This window comes from Phyllobates terribilis, unplaced genomic scaffold, assembly GCF_046119375.1.
Source record: "Phyllobates terribilis strain yellow unplaced genomic scaffold, ASM4611937v1 Scaffold_156__1_contigs__length_4398808, whole genome shotgun sequence".
NCBI lineage: Eukaryota > Metazoa > Chordata > Amphibia > Anura > Dendrobatidae > Phyllobates > Phyllobates terribilis.
Window position 1 is genome coordinate 1524779 of NW_027362916.1, and position 21982 is coordinate 1546760.

Here is a 21982-nt window from a genome sequence, read left to right on the forward strand (position 1 = left end):
CTGTGTGGGGGCATCATACATACTGCATAAGGGGCATAATGGGGGCATTACACTACGTGGGGCCAGTAAAGGGGTCCTGTACTATGAGAACAATACGTTTCCTCCCTTCCTGTCTCCATAGTTGGGTCGTATGTATCTATTCCAGGAAACAGAACAAAAACCTTATGATTATTATAAAGGGGGAACAGAAGACCCCAAAGGAGTCTCCGTGCTGAAGGGTTTAATGTCCCCTGCCGCAGTAATGGGGTCTCCACATACCTCCACCTGCAGAGCTGCCACCACATATATGGCTGCTCTGTGCGCACAGGACCTGTGATGAGGTCACAGGAGGGGAGGAGTCAGGGGTCACATGATCAGGGGCCTCAGTGGATGCAGGACTCTGCTGTGCTGGTTGTCATGGTGCTGGGTGAGGTGAAGTTTATGTGTGGGGTCAGGAGACGATGCTGAAGTTGGTTTCTTATTCGGCCAGTTTCTTATTCGGGGCTGAAGTTGGTTTCTTATTCGGCAATTTCATTTTTGCTGTTTTTTACAGGTTTAATTGCAAAAAATAGATAAATAAATGAAAAAATATATTGCAGCGAGGTGCCCTGATGTGAAAACGCTTAAAAGCAGCTACAAATGTCATAAAACTGGCACAAAAATGGGCATCAAAGTGGGCACTGAAGGGCGTTACTGAAAGGGTTAAATGACTTTGGGCCACTGATCTCACATCTACATTACATACATAGTGATGGCCCACATCAAATTCAGGTCACTCCAGCCTGGCCCAAATGGGTTCTGGGCATCAAAATGGCCATCAAAACGGGCATATAGCCTCTTTTCACAGATTTCAATAAGTAACTGGTGTTTTTAGGGGTTAAATGACTTTGGGCCACTAATCTCACACCATCACTACATACATAGTGATGGCCCACATCAAATTCAGTTCCTTCCAGCCTGGCCCAAATGGGTTCTGGGCATCGAAATGGGCATCAGAGCTGGCAATTTGCCACTTTTCGCAGATTTGAATAAGTAACTGGTGTTTTTCATTAGTTAAATGACTTTGGGCCACTGATCTCATACTAGTATTTCATACATAGTGATGGCCCACATCAAAATCAGGCCACTCCAGCCTGGCCCAAATGGACTCTGGGCATTAAAATGGGCGTCAAAGCGGGCAAATAGCCACTGTTTGTAGCATCGGCGTCTCTGCCCCGTACTAGGCAGAGACGTCGTCCCTCTCACCTCCCCGCTCCTGGCGCGGCGTCCTCCAGCGCTTCTCTCCCCGCTGCTTCCGGCACGCGCTCCTTCCCGGCCATGGTGCTTAGGGCGCGCGCGCGCTCCCCCCTCTTAAAGGGGCCACGCGCGCCATCCTAAGGAGTCCCCGGCCAATGGCCGGAGGACTTCACCATATATAAGGCACCTCCTCCAAAATGGAGGTGCCCGAGCAATGTTGTTGCACTGTTCACTACTCTGCTTCAGCCCTCAGGTCCCGTTGCCAGTTACCTGCCAGTTTGCTGTCTGATTCCAGCCTGTTATCCGCTTACCTGCTTGCTAGCCTGAGGTCCGACGGTCTGCCTTCCAACACCTGTCAGTCTGTCTATGGACCAGCTTGCCCGCTCACCTGGGAGCGTCCTCCTGCTACCTGCTTGCTAGCCTACCTGGAGGCTCTGCCGTCACGTGCTGTGACCACCTGCCTGTCCAGTGACTCTCGCCTGCTCACCTGGGAGCGCTCATCTGTTACCCGCCTGTTAGCCTACCTGGAGGCTCTGCCGTCACGTGCTGTGACCACCTGCCAGTCCAGAGACTCTCGCCTGCTCACCTGGGGGCACTCATCTGCCATCTGCCTGCTAGCCTACCTGGAGGCTCAGCCGTCACAGGTCGTACCTGCCCGCTTGCCCAGAGACTGCCGGTCACTTGCCGTGACCTCCTGCCCGTTTACCCAGAGACTGCCCCGGTCACTTGCCGTGACCTCCTGCCCGTTCACCCAGAGACTGTCCCGGTCACCTGCTGTGACTACCTGCCCGTCTTCCCTGGGAGCCACCCGCTTCCTTACAAGGACTGCCCCCTTGTATAGTTGCTCAGAGGTTCCACCTCCCAGACCCGTTACAGTTTGCTCGGGCCATGGAACCCGGTGGTCCCCAGATCTCCGATCTGCACCAGGAAGTCTTACGTCTGAAAACTCAGCAGGAGCTGGTACTGTCCTATCTACGGTCCGTTAACTCTCGTCTAGGCGCATTGTGTGACTCGTCTTTGTCTACCTCTGGTCCAGCCGTGCCCATTCCTGCGGTACCGCAATCCAGTCCCCTCATGGTACCCGACTATGGACCTCGGCTTCTGGCACCTCCACGCTTTGCCGGCGAACTCACCTTAGTTCGGGGTTTCATAAACCAGTGCACCCTGCACTTTGAGCTATTGGCATACCAGTTCATCTCCGACCGGGCCAAGGTGGCCTTCATCATGTCCCATCTCACTGGGGAGGCACTGGCATGGCTAAATCCCCTGTGGGAGAGAGGGGATCCCCTGGTGTCCGACCTGCCGTCTTTCCTCGCTGCTTTCCGGAAAGTCTTCGATGAACCTGGATGGAAAACCTCTTCTGCCTCCTCCCTGCTACGTCTCCGCCAAGGGAGTCTCACCGTGGCCCAATATGCCATATGGTTCCGCACCCTCGCTTCTGAGCTTTCCTGGGAAAATGAGGCTCTGGTGTCCGTCTTCTGGGAGGATCTTTCCGGTCAAATGAAGGACGAGTTAGCTGGTCGGGACATTCCTTCCACTCTGAATGACCTCGTGTCACTAGCTACCCGGATTGGCATCCGGTTCCAAGAGCGTGCCAAAGAGACTACCTGGGAGAAAGACTTTTCTTGCTCTGCTCCTACTTCCCTGAGACCTGCCTCTCAACCAGTCACTCCGCGGGCGCTCTCGCCTGAACCTATGCAGATCGACCAGACCAAGATGGTCAGATCTCGCCAAGAATCTCGCCGAGCTGAGGGAAGCTGTTTCTATTGTGGCAGTATGGAGCACTTCATCTGTTCCTGCCCGGAAAAGCCGGGAAACGCCAGTGTCTAGGACCGCTCGGAGAGGTCGTCCTAGACAAAAGTAAGCCCTCTCCGTCTCTGACTTTACCGGTCTCTATTGCTTGGGGAGAGAACCGTCACTTTGAACTCGCCCACCTGGATTCCGGAGCTGCTGGAAACCTCATCTCCCAGTCTCTGGTAGAGAGATACCATATTCCCACCAAGTCCCTGGCTGAACCATTGTCAATCGCCTCCGTGGATGGAAGACTTCTCTCGGAGACCATCCTGCTCGTCACTGAACCCATAACCCTGCAGGTGGGAATGCTGCACTCTGAGGAGATCTCATTCCATGTGCTGTCCGGACTTTCTCACTCCCTGTTGCTAGGTCTACCTTGGCTCCAGACACACGAACCCGTATTGAACTGGCGATCCGGTGAAGTACTCCGATGGGGCCCAGACTGCCATAGGACCTGCCTGGTCCCGGTCCGCCCACTTCATCCTCCGCCTACTCCTGCCAATTTACCTGGTCTCCCGGCTCCTTACTGGCCCTATGCGGACGTCTTCGGTAAGAAGGAAGCAGAGACGTTGCCACCCCATAGGCCATACGACTGCCCGATCGACCTGGTACCTGGCACCACTCCTCCCTGTGGGCGTATCTACCCGTTGTCTGCAGCCGAGACCCGGGCCATGTCTGAGTACATTGAAGATAATCTGGCTAGGGGATTTATCCGAAAATCTATCTCCCCGGCTGGAGCCGGATTCTTCTTTGTCAAAAAGAAAGACGGCTCGCTACGTCCCTGTATTGACTACAGAGGACTCAATCTCATCACAGTAAAAACAAAAAACCCCTGCCGCTCATCTCCGAATTGTTTGACCGTCTCAAGGGCGCCAGGATCTTCTCCAAGCTGGATCTACGAGGAGCATATAACCTGGTCCGTATCCGTCATGGAGACGAGTGGAAGACGGCATTCACTACCCGGGACGGTCACTATGAGTACCTTGTGATGCCCTTCGGTCTTTGTAATGCTCCCGCTGTCTTTCAGGAACTAGTCAACGACATCTTCCGTGACCTCCTGTACTCCTGCGTAGTGGTATACCTGGACGATATCTTGGTCTTCTCTCCGGATCTCCCCACACACCGAAGGGATGTTCGTCAGGTCCTGCTTAGGCTTCGGCAGAACCACCTTTACGCCAAATACAAGAAGTGCCTCTTCGATCAGACCTCCCTACCGTTCTTGGGCTATGTCATCTCCCAGACAGGCCTGCAAATGGATCCCGAGAAGCTCTCTTCCGTTCTAAAATGGCCTCGTCCTGAAGGTTTGAAGGCGATACAGCGATTCCTGGGCTTCGCTAATTACTATCGTCTTTTCATCCCACACTTCTCGTCTCGGACTGCTCCCATATCTGCACTTACCCGTAAGGGGGCTAACCCCAGGACATGGTCGCCTGAAGCCGAGGAGGCCTTCCTTTCCTTAAAGAAAGCCTTCGCCTCTGCTCCCGTCCTGCACCGTCCGGACTGTAATAAACAATTCTACCTGGAGGTTGATGCCTCCTCCTCCTTCTCCGGAGCGGTGCTCACCCAAAAATCTTCTACCGGGAGAATGGTAACCTGCGGTTTCTTCTCCAAGATCTTCTCCTCGTCTGAGCGCAACTACTCCATTGGAGACCGTGAATTGCTAGCCATCAAATTGGCACTGGGGGAGTGGCGCTATCTGCTTGAAGGGGCTCTCTACCTAGTAATTATCTACACGGATCACAAAAACCTGGCATATCTCCAAAATGCCCAGAGACTCAATCCTCGCCAGGCCCGGTGGTCGTTGTTTTTTGCCCGCTTCGACTTCATTCTTCATTTCCGTCCGGCGGACAAGAACGTCAAAGCTGATGCCTTGTCCCGGTCCTTCCTGTCCTCCGATCAGGAGGAGGAGCCTACGCACATCATCGACTCCTCCAAAGTGATGAATGTGGCTCCCTTGGATCTGACTCGTCTCCCACCCGGTAAGACGTTTGTAGCTGTACCAGATCGGGAGAGGGTTCTTCGCTGGGGACATTCTTCTAAACTAGCTGGCCATGCTGGCCAAAAGAAGACCTTCCAACTCATTACCCGGCATTACTGGTGGCCTACCCTGCGTAAGGACGTGGTAGACTTCGTCGCGGCCTGCTCATCCTGTGCTCGTAACAAAGTTCCCAGACATCTACCAGCCGGCCATCTCCTGCCCCTTCCCGTACCTGCTGCTCCTTGGCAACACATCGCTATGGACTTTATCACCGACCTTCCTATTTCTGCCGGTTGTACTGTCATTTGGGTTGTCGCTGACCGCTTTTCTAAGATGGCCCACTTCATTCCCCTGCCTGGTCTCCCATCTGCACCCGAGCTGGCTAAAGACTTTATCCGCCACATCTTCCGTCTCCATGGCCTGCCCCTCCACATCGTGTCGGATCGTGGGGTTCAGTTCACCTCACGCTTCTGGAGAGCCACATGTAAGCTGCTAGACATTACCCTGGACTTCTCCTCCGCTTATCACCCACAGTCCAATGGTCAAGTGGAGCGGATCAATCAGATCCTGACCAGTTACCTCCGGCACTTCGTTGATGCTCACCACTCGGATTGGGTGGATCTCCTACCATGGGCCGAGTTCTCTTGCAACAACCATGAGAGCGAATCCTCTTCCAAATCCCCGTTCTTTATAGTCAGTGGCCAACATCCCCGGATTCCACTTCCTGTCTCCGTTTCTGTGGACAACCCTGCTGCGGAGTCTCTTGTCAGCGAATTTTCTACTATTTGGGAGAGTACCAGGTCCGCTCTTCTTCTGTCCTCTGAGCGGATGAAGAGATATGCTGATAAGAGACGTCTGAATCCGCCTCAATTCTGTCCGGGAGACAAGGTTTGGCTCTCGTCTAAACATGTGCGGCTCAAAGTACCCTCCTTCAAGTTGGGCCCTCGATTCATCGGTCCCTTCGAAGTCCTCAGGCAAATTAACCCTGTGGCCTACAAATTAAAACTCCCGGCCACCCTACGGATCCCCAACTCCTTCCACGTATCTCTCCTCAAAACCGTTGTCTTTAACTCTTTTTCCAAAAATCCAGGTGCCCCTCCTGCTCCGGTTTCCGCTGATGATGTCTTTGAGGTAGAGAGTATTCTGGCCTCCAAGAGGGTAAGAGGAAAAACCTTTTTTCTGGTAGATTGGAAGGGGTTTGGTCCTGAGGAGAGAACTTGGGAATCCAGGGAGAACATCAACGCCCCGCTTTTCCTTGAAAAATTTCTTTCTGGCCAAAAAAAGAGGGGGCCTAAAGGGGGGGGGTACTGTAGCATCGGCATCTCTGCCCCGTACTAGGCAGAGACGCCGTCCCTCTCACCTCCCCGCTCCTGGCGCGGCGTCCTCCAGCGCTTCTCTCCCCGCTGCTTCCGGCACGCGCTCCTTCCCGGCCACGGTGCTTAGGGCGCGCGCTCCCCCCCTCTTAAAGGGGCCGAGCGCGCCGTCCTAAGGAGTCCCCGGCCAATGGCCGGAGGACTTCACCATATATAAGGCACCTCCTCCAAAATGGAGGTGCCCGAGCAATGTTGTTGCACTGTTCACTACTCTGCTTCAGCCCTCAAGTCCCGTTGCCAGTTACCTGCCAGTTTGCTGTCTGATTCCAGCCTGTTATCCGCTTACCTGCTTGCTAGCCTGAGGTCCGACGGTCTGCCTTCCAACACCTGTCAGTCTGTCTATGGACCAGCTTGCCCGCTCACCTGGGAGCGTCCTCCTGCTACCTGCTTGCTAGCCTACCTGGAGGCTTTGCCGTCACGTGCTGTGACCACCTGCCTGTCCAGTGACTCTTGCCCGCTCACCTGGGAGCGCTCATCTGCTACCTGCCTGTTTGCCTACCTGGAGGCTCTGCCGTCACATGCTGTGACCACCTGCTTATCCAGAGACTCTCCCCTGCTCACCTGGGAGCACTCATCTGCCATCTGCCTGCTAGCCTACCTGGAGGCTCAGCCATCACAGGTCGTACCTGCCCGCTTGCCCAGAGACTGCCCCGGTCACTTGCCGTGACCTCCTGCCCGTTTACCTAGAGACTGCCACGGTCACTTGCCGTGACCTCCTGCCCGTTCACCCAGAGACTGTCCCGGTCACCTGCTGTGACTGCCTGCCCGTCTTCCCTGGGAGCCACCCGCTTCCTTACAAGGACTGCCCCCTTGTATAGTTGCTCCTCCCAGACCTGTTACACTTTTCACACATTTGAATAAGTAACTGGTGTTTTTCATTAGTTAAATGACTTTGGGCCACTGATCTCATACTAGTATTTCATACATAGTGATGGCCCACATCAAAATCAGGCCACTCCAGCCTGGTCCAAATTGGTTCTGGGCATCAAAATGGGCATGAAAGCTGGCAAATAGCCACTTTTCACAGATTTGAATAAGTAACTGGTGTTTTTCAAGGGTTAAATGACTTTGGGCCACTGATCTCATACCAGTATTTCATACATAGTGATGGCCCACATCAAAATCAGGTCACTCCAGACAAGCCCAAATGGGATCTGGGCATCAAAATGGCCAACAAAGCGGGCAAATAGCCACTTTTCACAGATTCAAATAAGTAACTGGTGTTTTTCAGGGGTTAAATTACTTTGGGCCACTGATCTCACACCAACATTACATACATAGTGATGGCCCACATCAAATTCAGGTCACTCCAGCCTGGCCCAAATGGGTTCTGGGCATCAAAATGGGCATCACAGGACAATAAAACTTTCACACTTCTTATCTATGAACTGCTCCAATATTTACGGCCATGGCTGTTTATCTCTTCTCCTATACTGATAGTTCTGCTTTTCATCACTTGTCTCATCTATTGCATTATTTCTGTGTCCTATTGTGTATAAATATGTGAGTCTTCAGATTTTGTGGTATACTATGCCTGATGAAGAGACCTGAGTAGTCTAGAAAGCTGCAATTTGTTTCCATCTTTTCAGGTAGCTATTAAAGGTATCAACCACTGAAGACTCTCAAATCTAAACACAAAGTTATGATAATTTTGTGAATAAAACAACAACCACATGTGCAGAGAACTTTTATTTTAACAAACTAATATTTCTTCTTAGTTATCGAGTTTATCGCCATTTTGCCTCACAAAAATAATATGTCCGGGTGTAACGCCAGGTTTTAAAACAGTTTTCAAGAATTCTGGAGTCACAAGTTTTACGCCGTCACCTGGGTGGAAGTGCTCAGCTTATCATCCATGCAGTGGAAACACACAAAATGATTTCCTGTGTTGTAGGTGACTGCTACTGCGTTGTACCTTTTAAAAAAAAATAAAAATTAAATACATAATATTTGTGAACTCACATAAGGGTTTATTCACATGGCTACTTTAAGTCTATTTCATGCTGAGGCACAGCAATAAGTACACCAACTGCATTTACCTTGTAAATCTATACAGAGACATAAATATTATTTTGGTAGCTTCCTTTAAGAAGCACTCCCATTATTTTTTTTATTTCATATCTCACCAAATGACATCTTCCCCGGGTTTTCAGCATGGCTCTGGTTGTCTTTCGAGTCATGTGACTTCCTGGCTCATACTGGGCTTTATGTGTGAGCTGGAAATCGCTATTCCAATTTAATAATTTGAATGAAGCTCCATTTTATCCCGTAACACAACATCACATACATGTACATGATTGCAGGGATGACGGCATGTGGAATGGGGTCAGGAGCTGGGCTCTCTCTACACGGAGATATGGAATATATTAAATATCTGTTTCTAACAGCCAGTAATGAGCTCCAGCAGCTGCTGTTAACCATTTAACTTCTGCTGTCAATCTCTGACAATCGCCATTTAAATGGAATGCCAGCTTCCATCTGCGATCTCTGACACGATCACTGACGGTTTACTATGACAGCCTGCTTAATGCTTCCGTTTCTGCCACCCTGGTGCTCCTCCGAAACTCAGCCTAAGGCTATGTGCCCACGTTGCAGAAATGAAGCAAACATTTTCTGCTTCATTTCTGCATCTCCCTCGTGGGAAAAATGCATGTTTAATTTGCATGCGTTTTTCCCGCCTAAATCAAGCATTTTGGCATGTTTACTTTTCATGCGTATTGGCAAGCGCTTTTCTAAGTGATGCTAGCATCACTTGGAAAAGTGATTGACAAGTGCTGATAGGTTGGTCACACTTGTCAAGCATAGTGCTTGACAAGTGTGACCAACTTTTACTATTGATGCTGCATATGCTGCATCAATAGTAAATGATAGAATGTAAAAACTACTAAAAATTTTTTTAAACAAATCATTATTCTCACCCTCTGCCAGCGCGATCTCCCGTCCGCGATCCTCGTGCAGTCTTCTGTAGTGGTGAAGGACCTGTGAGGACGTCAGCTGTTCATGTGACAGGTCACGCGTCATCACAGGTCCTTCACCACAACAGAAAAGACTGTACGAGGTTCGGGGACAGGCGATCGCGCTGGCGGTAGGTGAGAATATTCATTTTTTTTTATTTTCATTATTTTTTTTACTACAGGTAAATGGTACCTGGGCCTGGAGGAGAGTCTCTTCTCCTCCAGACCCGGATACCATCCGCACATTGAACGCTCAATATGCTCATCATGGGCATGTAGCCATGCATATATTGAGTGTTTCAATACAAGTCTATGGCGGCGATTACGCTGTGCAAATGCCGAAATAATGAACATGCTGCGTATTTTTACACAAAGCATTTCTGCTGCATAAAAATACGCAGCATGTGCACAGCACTTGCGTTATCCCATAGGGCAGTGTTTCTCAACTCCAGTCATCAGGACCCCCCAACAGATCAGGTTTTCAGGATCTCCTTAGTATTGAACAGGTGAGAGAACCTGTGGCATATTTTGGTGCCTTGATAATAATTCCATCACCTGTGCAATACTAAGGAGATCCTGAAAACCTGATCTGTTGGGGGGTCCTGAGGACTGGAGTTGAGAAACACTGCCATAGGGGATAATGAGGTGCGTATTTACTAGCTTTTTTTAAGATTTTACGCTGCGTATTTTACGCACCGTAAATGCTTGAAAAACACTAAGTGGGCACACAGGCTTAGGGCTTGCTCCCACTTGCAATGTAATGGGACTAGTGCCATCTCATAAAAAATCGCATAGCACTCGGTTGAATGTTACCCTAAGGTGCAGCTCACATCTGCGATTATTTTCTCATGCCGATTATTTTCTCATGCTGTGAATTCAGGGCATGTAAGCTTTCCATAACCTCCCGGTGGCAGCCATCCCTCGGTACTTGGTCTTCAGCTACAACTACTTCTCCGGGTGTGCCATCCCCGCCTTACACAAGCATGTGTCACATAAAATTACTGTGTCCAAAGAATTGTAGTCTTTGGAACTACCCAGCCATTTTAAGATTGCTATGGTATTGGCACGGCTGTGATGGCTCTGGAAGTGCCCACAGCCAAAAAGCTTGTTGATTCAACAAACTTCATTCGGCATCCGAACCTGAACTGTACAACAGACTTCCATAAGAAGTCTCTGTTTCGAGTTCATCAGGTACTAACCTCAAACTTTACAGTTCGGGTTTGCTCATCACTAGCCAGCGGCTGTTCCTTCTTGGCCTGTTACCTATCTCACTTGGGGCGGTACAGTTGGGCGTCCTGTTACATGACCAGTCTTTATTCTCAACACTCAGTCCTTCTACTGCTTTCCCTTGTCTGAACTCCGGATCACGCTATCCACTGCCTTAGTCTCCACTCACGACATCAGGGATAGGATGGGGAAGAGGCTGGACTCTGTGTCTCAAGAGGTGAGGGTCAGTTGGACCTGTGTCACCTACCAGATGAGGGTGTGGGGTAGGCACATGAACTAGTGGTGGATACTGCGTTCCAGCTCCACACCCTCATATGGCAGGTCCAACTGTCCCTCACCTCTTGAGACACGGAGTCCAGCCTCTTCCCCCTCCCATCCTTGATCTTCACAGCGGTCGGATTGCACTGATGAAGGCCATGTCGGCCCAAACGTTTGTTTTCCTGGACTGCATTTAAAATTAAAATATTGGTTCCATAATAACTATACTGAGTGCAGAGGTTTTTGTCATAGCACCTCATTACAGCATCATATTAACTGTTTCATTGGTTCAGCTCTGTACAAATCTTTGTTACTCTATTATTTACTGAAAATCAGGCCAAACAAATATATAGCATTATGCATGTTGAACAATGAATGGGATGCTGTAGTTTTACTCCAACTAATCAAATCAATTAATTAATTATACTATGAATAGGCTTGATAGTAACTGTGATCTTTCACAAATCACATCTGTCATCAACCCCAACTACGATTACCCTATTGTCACCGCACCAGGGCATCAGGAAGAAGTGAGACAGGGTGCCAGAATTGGCGCATCTAATGTGATATGCTGGTTCTGGGGTGTCTGCGGGCTGGTATTTTTAGTCTGTGAAAGGCCAAATGGCCATGAACTTTCCCAGCGTAATAATATCAGCGCTCTGCTTTCCTTAGCTGGTTATCAAAAATAGGGAGGAACCCCAAATCTTTTTTTAAATGTATTTGTTTAATCTAATAAATAAATGAAAAAACTATTTTGGGTTCCCCCCATTTTTGATAGCCAGTTAAGGCAAAGGAGACAGCTGATAGCTAATAAATCAGCCCGCTGCTGTCTGCTTTGCCTTAGCTGGTAATCAAAAATGGTGGGGACCCCTTGTCTTTTTTTCTTTAATTTATTTAATAAATAGCTATATCCCTGCTCTAATCTAAGCTTTCCCTCCAACATAACTCTCCCTGAACTGCTTGTACCGAGCATCACATGTGAGATACGGCCACTCAATCACAGTAATTCCAGTAGTCAACATGGCTACAGCATTACTGTATTGGCAGGCAATCCCTCCATGTTTATTGGCGGTCCCTGCATGTTTATTAGCTGTCTGTACTCATTGAGTACCGAACACATTCGAGCACTGAAATGCTCGAGGTTTATCCAAGCACTCTCGCTCATCACTAATAAATATGCTTCTCATTAAGAATACCACTGTACATATGACAAACATAGGTTTTGAAAACATGTAATTTTTAAAATATTAAATATTGTAATACCTGTATGGAGGACACAGTATGGCATCTTACAATATGTGATTTTGCTGTTATCTGATGCATCCAGAATTAATGATTTAAGAGAACTTTATCTCTAAAAAAAAAGCATGGCTTTTTATTGTATCTGACTGAATGCATGTAAACATGTCTGAACCTCAATATATAGCTTGACCCATAGTGGGCACCATACAGCATTTTATTTCAACAGATTGATCGTTTATGTGTACTAAACCTTCAAATTTTTGAAAATGGCAATAAAGGTATAACCTTTTAAAATTGGAAAAAAAAGTTTAGATCCAATTATGTGGTATGAAAGTAATCTTTCCTGATGTAACCAAACAGGATCCAATCTTTATCTTGCTACTGAAACTATAATTTTACTTTTCACATTAGCAGTCATTGTTGTTGCCATGAATGTAGAACCTCGATATTATTTACCTTATTTGTATAAATGTAATGGTTGAAGGAAGGGTTTCTGGACTCGGAGGAGGTTTCAGCTTGCAAGTTGGGTCACCAACAATGTTTACAAAAAGAAGACCGGGAGATCCAATCTTAAATTCTTTTCCTAAGCATATTCGTTTTCCTTTACAGGAATCTTTATTGCTTCTGTTAGAAAATCAAAAAGCTATTTATTGTATACATGAAAAAAGTAATTTTTTAATGGCTGCAAAGGAATGATTATGTGGAATATTAAAAGGGGATTTCAAATAAAAATGTAATTTAAACAAGTGTAAATTAGAAAGTTATTCAGGTATTGCAATCTTCACCTACATACTGTACATGCTCTAGAAAGGTCCTATTTTACTTTTATCCAATACAGGACAGCTTTATATTTACATAAAGGTAATATTTAGTGTAGATATAGCAATAAAAGCAGTACATGGTAATTATATATGTGTAGATTTTATTTTATGTGGAACAGTGATGAGGTCACATGGGCAGTCGTACCTTCAGGCTTGGTCCTCATTCCTTTTAAACCCTTAGGCTGCGTGCCCACGATGCATTTTTCATGCGTTTATGCTGCGGAATTTCTGCAGCGGAAACGCATCAAAAACGCTTGGTAATCCGCACCCCATGGTCCCCAATGGCATTCCGCAATGTCAATGCACATGCTGCGGATTTTTCCGCAGCGCTTCTGCGGCGCTCAAAAATCTGCAGCATGTTCATTAATTTTGGGGAAACGCAGCGGAATGGCCGCCATTGACTTGCTTTGGGACGCTTCAAATCCGCAAATATGTAAAAATACTTGCGGAATTGAAGCGTATTTGATGCGGTCTTGTACCACAAAACCGCAGCAAATAGGAAGTGACCTCACAATTGGGCTTTCCAGCCATTCTATGAGCATCCCATAATCCAGGAAGACGAGAATCCCATAATATTCCCGTCTGTCAGGATCATGGCTGCTCATCTCGGATGGTACAAGCGCATGAATCTGAACGTGGGATTCATGATTAGTGTGGTGTCTGTATGTGTCTGTGTGGGGTCTGTGTGGGGTCTGTGTGAGGTCTGTGTGAGATCTGTGTGAGGTCTGTGTGAGGTCTGTGTGCCCGGGTGTCAGCAGGGAGACATAGGCCGATGTGAGACTACTACTCCCATCGGCCTATGTCTGTCCCCCGTCCACTAGTGCCAGCAGGAGCAGCTCGATGGGAGCAGTAGTTCCCATCAGCCTGCTCCTGCTGTAAAATGTGCCCCAAAATGAAATTATAGCCCCCATATATTATTGGCCCTATTCCTATTTTTTTTTTTTTTGGAGGGTGCCATCATATTCCCATTATATCTCTCTCTCTCTCATATATATATATATATATATATATATATATATATATATATATATATATATATATATACATATATATATATATATACACATATATATATACACATATATATACATATATATATACATACATACATACATACAAAAGGGTTTTTTTTATTTTTTTTTTTATTATGTTTTTATTGTCCCCAAGATTATTTACTGTCCCTTTTCTTTTCATTGGTGGCCAGTGCTTACCTATGAAAATTTAAATCATTACCTGTCCCCGCCGATCGCCACCTAAGATAAATAAAAAAATACACCTATACTCACCTAGACACCTAATTCCCCGAAGCCATCGATCTCCTGTAATAAAATATAAAATAATAAACCACAACCTTATCCTTACCCCTCCGTAGTAGTCCACGAGTGTCCCACGATGATCTCCAGTTTAGAGCAGCCACATAAAATGTGACCGCTCTGAACCGCTGCTGCCGCTAGAATGACAGGGCCGTAACGCAGCCCCGCGGGTTCGCTGGAGTTCAGTCAGCGCTGCTCCGGTTAGCTTCTTTACGGCCCTGCTGTACCGTGAGAAATTCCCACGGTACAGCAGTGCCGTAAAGGAGGTCACCGGAGCTGCGCTGACTGAATGCACTCCGGTGACCTCAGTCAGGGGCTCACGCTGCCGGGAGCGGACGTGTTCCCGGGAGCGGGAGCTTACAGCAGCCATGCACAGCTGTCACCATCTCCAGATGTGACAGCTGTGCATGGGAGATCAGCGCAGGAACGTGGACAGGTAACTATTTTTTTTTTAGTATACTAAGAATTAAATAAAATGGTGTGTTTTATTTCAAATAAATTATTTTTTTCTGGGTGTATTGTTTTTTTTCTTTTTAACACTTTGTAGGTTAGTAATGGGGGTGTCTTATAGACGCCCATCATTACTAACCTGGGCTTCATGGCAGCTGGCGCTGACATGAACCTCACCACTATTACCCCCTGCCACCGCACCAGGGCAGCGTGGAAGAGCGAGGCTAAGCGCCAGATTTGGCGCACAAATAAGATGCGCCAAATCTGGGGCAGCTGAAGGCTGATATTATAGCGTGGGAGGGGGCCTACAACCATGGCCTCTTTCTTGGCTATTAATATCAGGTCGCAGCTGTCTGCCTAGCCTTTGCTGGCTACAACTTATAGGGGGACCCCACATAATTTTTTTTGTGGGGGTCCCCCTGTACAATGGCCAGTAAAGGCTAAGCTAACTGCTGCGGGCTGGTATTAATAGCAAGGGAAGGGGCCATGGTTATTGCCTACTTCCCAGACTATAACATCAGCCCTCAACCGTCTGCTTTCCCTCTGCTAGTTATTAAAACTATGCGGGAGCCCACGTTTTTTTTTTTTAATTAATTACTTGAACTGAAAGATTATTGGACAGCGTATGTAGGTTCATTGACTCAAAGCTCCTGCATACGCTGTAAGGTTAATTTCTCACGTCCACATATCCACATTACTACAGATGTGTGACCGAGCATGCTTTGGAATGGGTCTGTGTGTGGGTCTCCGGTATGTGTGGAAAATGGCATCAACACTCGTCCCGGAGATTGACGTGTGAAAGAACCGTACAATATAGGTGAGGGGTTAGTGTTGGTGTGTGCGTAGATATCGCCATATGTTTAGCATATGTGTGTGAATGTTTTTTTTTTTTTCTTTATTACTCTTTTATTCCACCCTTTTTTTTAAAGAAAAAATATTCACAGACGTTATGTTATTCACTATAGATTGAAAAATATCCCGAAATCTGGGACAGCGCAAGCGACTGTTATAAAGACAAACAGAAAAAAAAGGACGCCTGGGCCTCTGTCTTGCGGGAAATCTATCACCAGTGGGTGAATGCGGATCGTGATGCCCATGAGGAAATTAGTGAGTATTGATTTTTACCTTTATTGTTAGATCTATTTTTAATTGCATTTTTGTTGTTAAAGCAGTTACTAAATTGTTTTTTGTTTTGTTATTGTAGTGTGTGATGTGAAAAGCCAATGGCGATCGGTCACCGACCGGCTGGTGAAGTATCACCAGTCGGTGAAAAGTGGCGCATCGCCACGTAAACGAAAAGTACCGTATGCAGATGAACTTGCGTTTATGCTAACCAGCAGGAGTTTGCGGAGGTAATTTCGCAAAAAATAGTAATTGCAATGTTTAAAAAAATGTGGTATTAACAGTATTTTTTACCTTTTCTTTTAGAACTGAAGGCAACATCAGTGCTCCATCAACAGAAACCGACGCAAGAAAGGATGAAGTAGAGGAGGAATTCCATCCAATTGTACAGCTTTCGTTGCCGGAGACATCTGCTTCTGCCACTGTTGTTCCGTAACTGAAGCGGACGTCGATACCGGTTTGGGGACTGCTGCTCCTGGTCCAAGCGCTGCCGGTAGCTCTACTGGTGATGTGTCGAGGCCCACTGGGAGGGGGTCTGCTTCTGCTCGTCCCGTGGCATTGAGAAGGGCGACCAAAAAAAAGGCCAAAAGCCACGAGGGTGTGACTAGTCTGTTTGAAGCCCTGACTAAACGTACCCTCAGTCTTGTGGAAAGGACATGCCAGGAAGATCCCCTGGATTTAGTTGGCTTATCCATAGCTGCCCACCTCCGATCCATGCCACGAGAGAAGCAGAACATTTACATTACAGCAGCAAATGCTCTGTTAACGGCAATTGATGGGGCATCAGTTATGCCCTCACCCCCAGCCATAGTTAATGTCATACATAATTTGTTCAATCCCAGTGTGCCTCCACCACCACCACCAGCAGCAACGCAGCGTTTTGGGCAGGTTGAAGCATACCGGCCCGAAGAATAAGAACGAACTTATGGTCGCCAAATGGCCCCTGGTGGCTCATCTTTTATCAGAGGACCATCCCCAAATGCGAGTTTTACACAAGAAATGTTTTCTGGGTACGGCTTCGAGCAACAATTTCATAACTTGCAGTTAAACCATTTAACCCTCCCTGTCATCATTTTTGGACCATAGCAAATACAGACAGCACCTGTAGGTTGTTAGATACACAATTTTTTTGAAAATAATTTAACAAACACCTTTTCTTATGGTCACCTATACCAGGCTTCAGGCGTAGGGGAATGTAATAAAAGGTGTTTCGTTTTATAAAATTAAACAACCTACAGGTGCTGCCCATATTTTATGGCCCTAAACTGATGACAGGACAGCTCTGCCGTACCCAATGTGCTAGTTATTAACAAGTTATGGGCAATGTTTGTCCAAATAAATGTTCTCAAAAGTTTCTTGTTTTCTGTTTAAAAAATATTTAAAGTTATTCTATTTTATTTATTAAAACAAAATTGGTTAATCTATGTGTTCATTTTACTTATCAAGTGTATATGTGGTTGGATTTGGTTTAACTGAAAAAGTGGTCCCCCGATCTGTGCTCACAATAGCGCAGGTCAGAGGAACTCTAAATGTTTATTTTTTTTCAACTACTCTACGTGTGTGGTCGGCTGTATACAGTCGTTTTTAAATTAGAAATATACTTTGATATTTTTGACCACAACTAAGTTTTGGATGGATACTACTCTCAACACTGTTTTTTGCTAGTTCTGCTCTTTGCGCAAGCAAATAACAATGATGAGGGATGACTTTAGCAGACAGTACTTGGGAAGAGCGCTCTAGGTAGTAAAGCTAATTTCCAGGCACTGATACTTGTGGGTTGTTCACTTTTGCGTTGACGTATGGTCCTAAAACAATACGTAGAAGGTGGCAATTCAAGAAATATTGGAGACAAATTAAAATTTAAACAAAATTTATTTATTATTTTAAAAATTTTTTTTAAACATTTTACAGAAAAAAAAATGAAGACAGGAAGTTCTTCTTTACTGTTGATCAGATCTTCTCTGCTGGTCAGGCTGCTCAACACCAGCACAGGAGTATTGCCAGTGCACGGCACCTTCAGGACTCATGAAGTAGTCAGCGAAGGTTTCTCGCACCCTGGCACCAGAGTTGGATGGCCTTCCCTGACCAGAGTTGACAACTGTAATTAATTCAGACAGCTGTGACTCCTCATCTTGCTCAGTGCTGTATTCACGAGCATAGTTGTGGAGTACACAGAATGCCTTAATTACAGTGTCAACGGTCTCCGTATCCAACTGTATGGCAGTGTGAAAGATCCTCCACTGACTACACATGATTCCGAAGGTGCATTCCACATATCTGCGTGCACGACTCAGCCGATAATTAAAAATCCTCCGCCGGTCATCCAGTGCCCTTCGTGGGTAATGGGCGCAGCAGGTCGGTCTGTAAGGGAAATGCCTCATCCGATACCATCACAAAAGGAACTGGATGTGTGGAACCTGGCAAAGGTCTTGGGGCTGGGAGTGTTCCGCCATCTTGAAGAATTTGCAGCCCAATCTGTGATGATCTAAACACCCAAGAGTCCCCTGTACTGCCATAAGCACCAACGTCGATGGCAACAAATTTGTAATGTGCCTCAGCCACCGCCATCAGGACCACGGAAAAATACTTCTTATAATTAAAGAAGTGTGATCCTGATCGTGGTGGCTGCTGAACTCTCACATGTTTGCCATCAACAACACCAATGCAGTTGGGGAAATTGGCCACAGTTTCAAAACCTGCTGCGACCTGCAGCCAAGTCTCCTCGGTTGGGGAAGGCATCACAATGGGCTGCAACTTCTGCCAGATGACGGTACATGTGCACCTCACAATTCTGGAAATGGTGGAATTACCAACCCGAAATTGGAGGTGCAGTGATGTATAGCTCTCTCCTGTGGCCAAAAACCTGAAAAGGAAAAATATATAATTAGAAAAGCCATAGAAAGAAATACAAGCCAACAGTAATTCTGATTACTCTGTTAAAAATGACTGACTATTACAAAGTACTATTCCATCGATCAGCTTTTTTTTGGGGGGGGGTCAGGGGTTTGGACACACATTTTAGTATTTGTTTTTTCAGATTTTGTTTGCTCTTGAGTTCACACATCAATTCTATTCTGTTTTCATTTTGTGTCTGTGTTTGCCTACGATGTTTGCTCTAGAGTTCACACATCAGTTACCTTTTCAATCTGATCTGTGTGCATGCTGATCTCATGGTAAAGCCCAAATTAGGTACACAGACACAGGGGAGCCATCACCACAGGGTGACTAACTAACTAATCAGTTTCTACGGTAAGAGTGATGACAGTTTCCAGACATACCAGAGACAAGAGACATAATGATTGCTATTACTTTATTCTTAATTTTTACAGTTGGGGACACAATACTAACCCCCCCATCATGGTCCCTGCTGGTGCTGAGCACAGTGCCAGTAGAGAACCATGATGAGGGCAGCGTTCAGCACAGACTCTTGGGATTATCGATTGTAGTGCTGACTCCCAGAAGTCCATCCATGTGATCCAGGTGAAGCACACGTAATGCACACAACTACAACACGGAAAACACACACGACACACGGGGAACGGATCTCTAGAACATTTTTTGGGAAGGTGCTTTAGATGTGTACATGTGAAACAGGCTATGGTTGATAAATGCAGAATTGGTGAGGTGTTTCTATTATAATAATGTACTATTGTCCTAAATCGGAGAAAAAAATAAAAGCTGAACAACATAATGTGGAAATCCTGAATCAATAATTTTTCTGCCCATGGCAGCATATGTTGCTTAGATCTAAAAAATAATAAAAAACATATAACATTCAACTTACCGCAAGGTGATGAGCAGCTTTTCCTCAGCAGAGATGGCCCTTCACATTACGGTGTCTTGGTAGTCCAGGTCAGGAGAAATAATGCTTAGCAGACGATCAAACGCGGTAATGTTCAGACGGCAAAATTGTTGAAATTTTTCCGGAAAACTTTGTATAAAAAAAAAAAAATAGGATTAAAATATAATTTTAGAGTATACAAGCAAAAACGTTAAAAAAAAAAAAAAGGTATACAAGTGTGACCTTAGACTTTATGAACATATATCTTACGTCCTTAAATCCTGGTAAAGAAGATTGAAGTGGCCCTTGTCCGCACGCTCAAGCAAGATAGGGTGCACCCACATCTTTTTGGGTCGTCTTCTCCTCCTTAACCGCTCCTATATAACAATATAGGTTAGTACACACACTACATACAAATAATGTAACACAAAAAAAGATCTACTTTATATTACCTGCTCAACGTAGTAGTGCATGAGATTTAAGCAAGTCAGCAGCAAAAGGCATTGCCTGCTGCGCCGTAGGGGCTGCAATTCCTCTGGCATCTTTTCTCTTACAAAAAGCAAAATGGTGAAGAGGGGTTGAACTAGGAAATTACATCAGAATTTCTCCCTTTTTTTTTTTATTTTTTTAATTTTTTTAAATAAACTTTATTTGGTCTCAAAAACGCTTTAGATATGCAACAAAAACGCAAGTAAAATCCGCATGAAAAAACGCGTCAAAAACGCGTAAAAAAAACGCATGCGTTTTTCTGGCAAGGGAGATGCAGAAACGCTGCAGAAATTTTCTGCTTCATTTCTGCATCGTGGGCACATAGCCTCAAGCCATTTATTTCTGGTGACTCTTTTTGAGGTTAGCCAATACAATATTATGTGGCGGCTTGTTATTTTGTTCAAGCGTTGTGCTTTTTAACTGTTTTTAGCTGTGATATGTTTGTCTAGGTAATTGTTTAATAAAATAATTTTAATTTATATATTGAGGTGATCCCTGTCAATACATACTGTTTTTTCTCTGTATCATTGGACCATACAGTGGGTACGGAAAGTATTGAGATCCCTTTACATTTTTCACTCTTTGTTTCATTGCAGCCATTTGGTAAATTCTAAAAACTTCATTTTTTTTCTCATTAAAGTACACTCTGCACCCCATCTTGACTGAAAAAACACAGAAATGTAGAAATTTTTGCAAATGTATTAAAAAAGAAAAACTGAAATATCACATGGTCATAAATATTCAGACCATTTGCTCAGAAACTCATATTTGAGTCACATGGTTTCCATTTCCTTGTGATCCTCCTTAAGATGGTTCTACTCCTTCATTGGAGTCCAGCTGTATTTAATTAAACTGATAGGACTTGATTTGGAAAGGCACACACCTGTCAATATAAGACCTCACAGCTCACAGTGCATGTCAGACCAAATGAGAATCATGAGCTCAAAGGAACTGCCCAAGGAGCTCAGAGACAGAATTGTGGCAAGGCACAGATCTGGCCAAGGTTACAAAAGAATTTCTGCATTACTCAAGGTTCCTAAGAGCACAGTGGTCTCCATAATCCTTAAATGGAAGAAGTTTGGGACCACCAGAAGTCTTCCTAGACCTGGCCGTCCAACCAAACTGAGCAATCATGGGAGAAGAGCCTTGGTGAGAGAGGTAAAGAAGAACCCCAAGATCACTGTGGCTGAGCTCCAGAGATGCAGTAGGGAGATGGGAGAAAGTTCCACAAAGTCAACTATCACTGCAGCCCTCCACCAGTCAGACCTTTATGGCAGAGTGGCCCGACGGAATCCTCTTCAGTGCAAGACATATGAAAGCCCGCATAGTTTGCTCAAAAACATATTAAGGACTCCCAGACTATGAGAAATAAGATTCTCTGGTCTGATGAGACAAAGATAGAACTTTTTGGTGATAATTCTAAGCAATATGTGTGGAGAAAACCAGGCACTGCTCATCACCTGCCCAATCCAATCCCAGCAGTGAAACTTGGTGGTGGCAGCATCATGCTATGGAGGTGTTTTTCAGCTGCAGGGACAGGACAACTGGTTGCAATTGAAGGAAACATGAATGGGCCAAGTACAGAGATATCCTAGATGATGACCTCTTCCAGAGTGCTCTGGACCTCAGACTTGGACGAAGGTTCACCTTCCAACAAAACATTGACACTAAGCACACAGCTAAAATAACAAAGGAGTGGCTTCAGAACAACTCTGTGACCATTCTTGACTGGCCCAGCCACAACCCTGACCTAAACCTAATTGAGCATCTCTGGAGAGACCTGAAAATGGCTGTCCACCAACATTCACCATCCAACCTGATGGAACTGGAGAGGTTCTGCAAGGAAGAATGGCAGAGGATCCCCAAATCCAGGTGTGAAAAACTTGTTGCATCATTCCCAAGAAGACTCATGGCTGTACTAGCTCAAAAGAGTGCTTCTACTCAATACTGAGCAAATGGTCTGAA

General features: G+C 45.9%; 1 long non-coding RNA gene across 1 annotated transcript; it reads right to left on the minus strand.

Moving 5' to 3' along the window:
- Positions 1-17825: 17825 nt before the first annotated feature.
- Positions 17826-20028, minus strand: LOC141206998 (uncharacterized). The gene is made up of 4 exons (XR_012277446.1): positions 19981-20028; positions 19799-19905; positions 19532-19678; positions 17826-18610 (listed from the first exon to the last, which is right to left on the minus strand). It is a non-coding gene; the product is annotated as an uncharacterized lncRNA (long non-coding RNA).
- Between the last annotated feature and the right edge of the window lie 1954 nt (positions 20029-21982).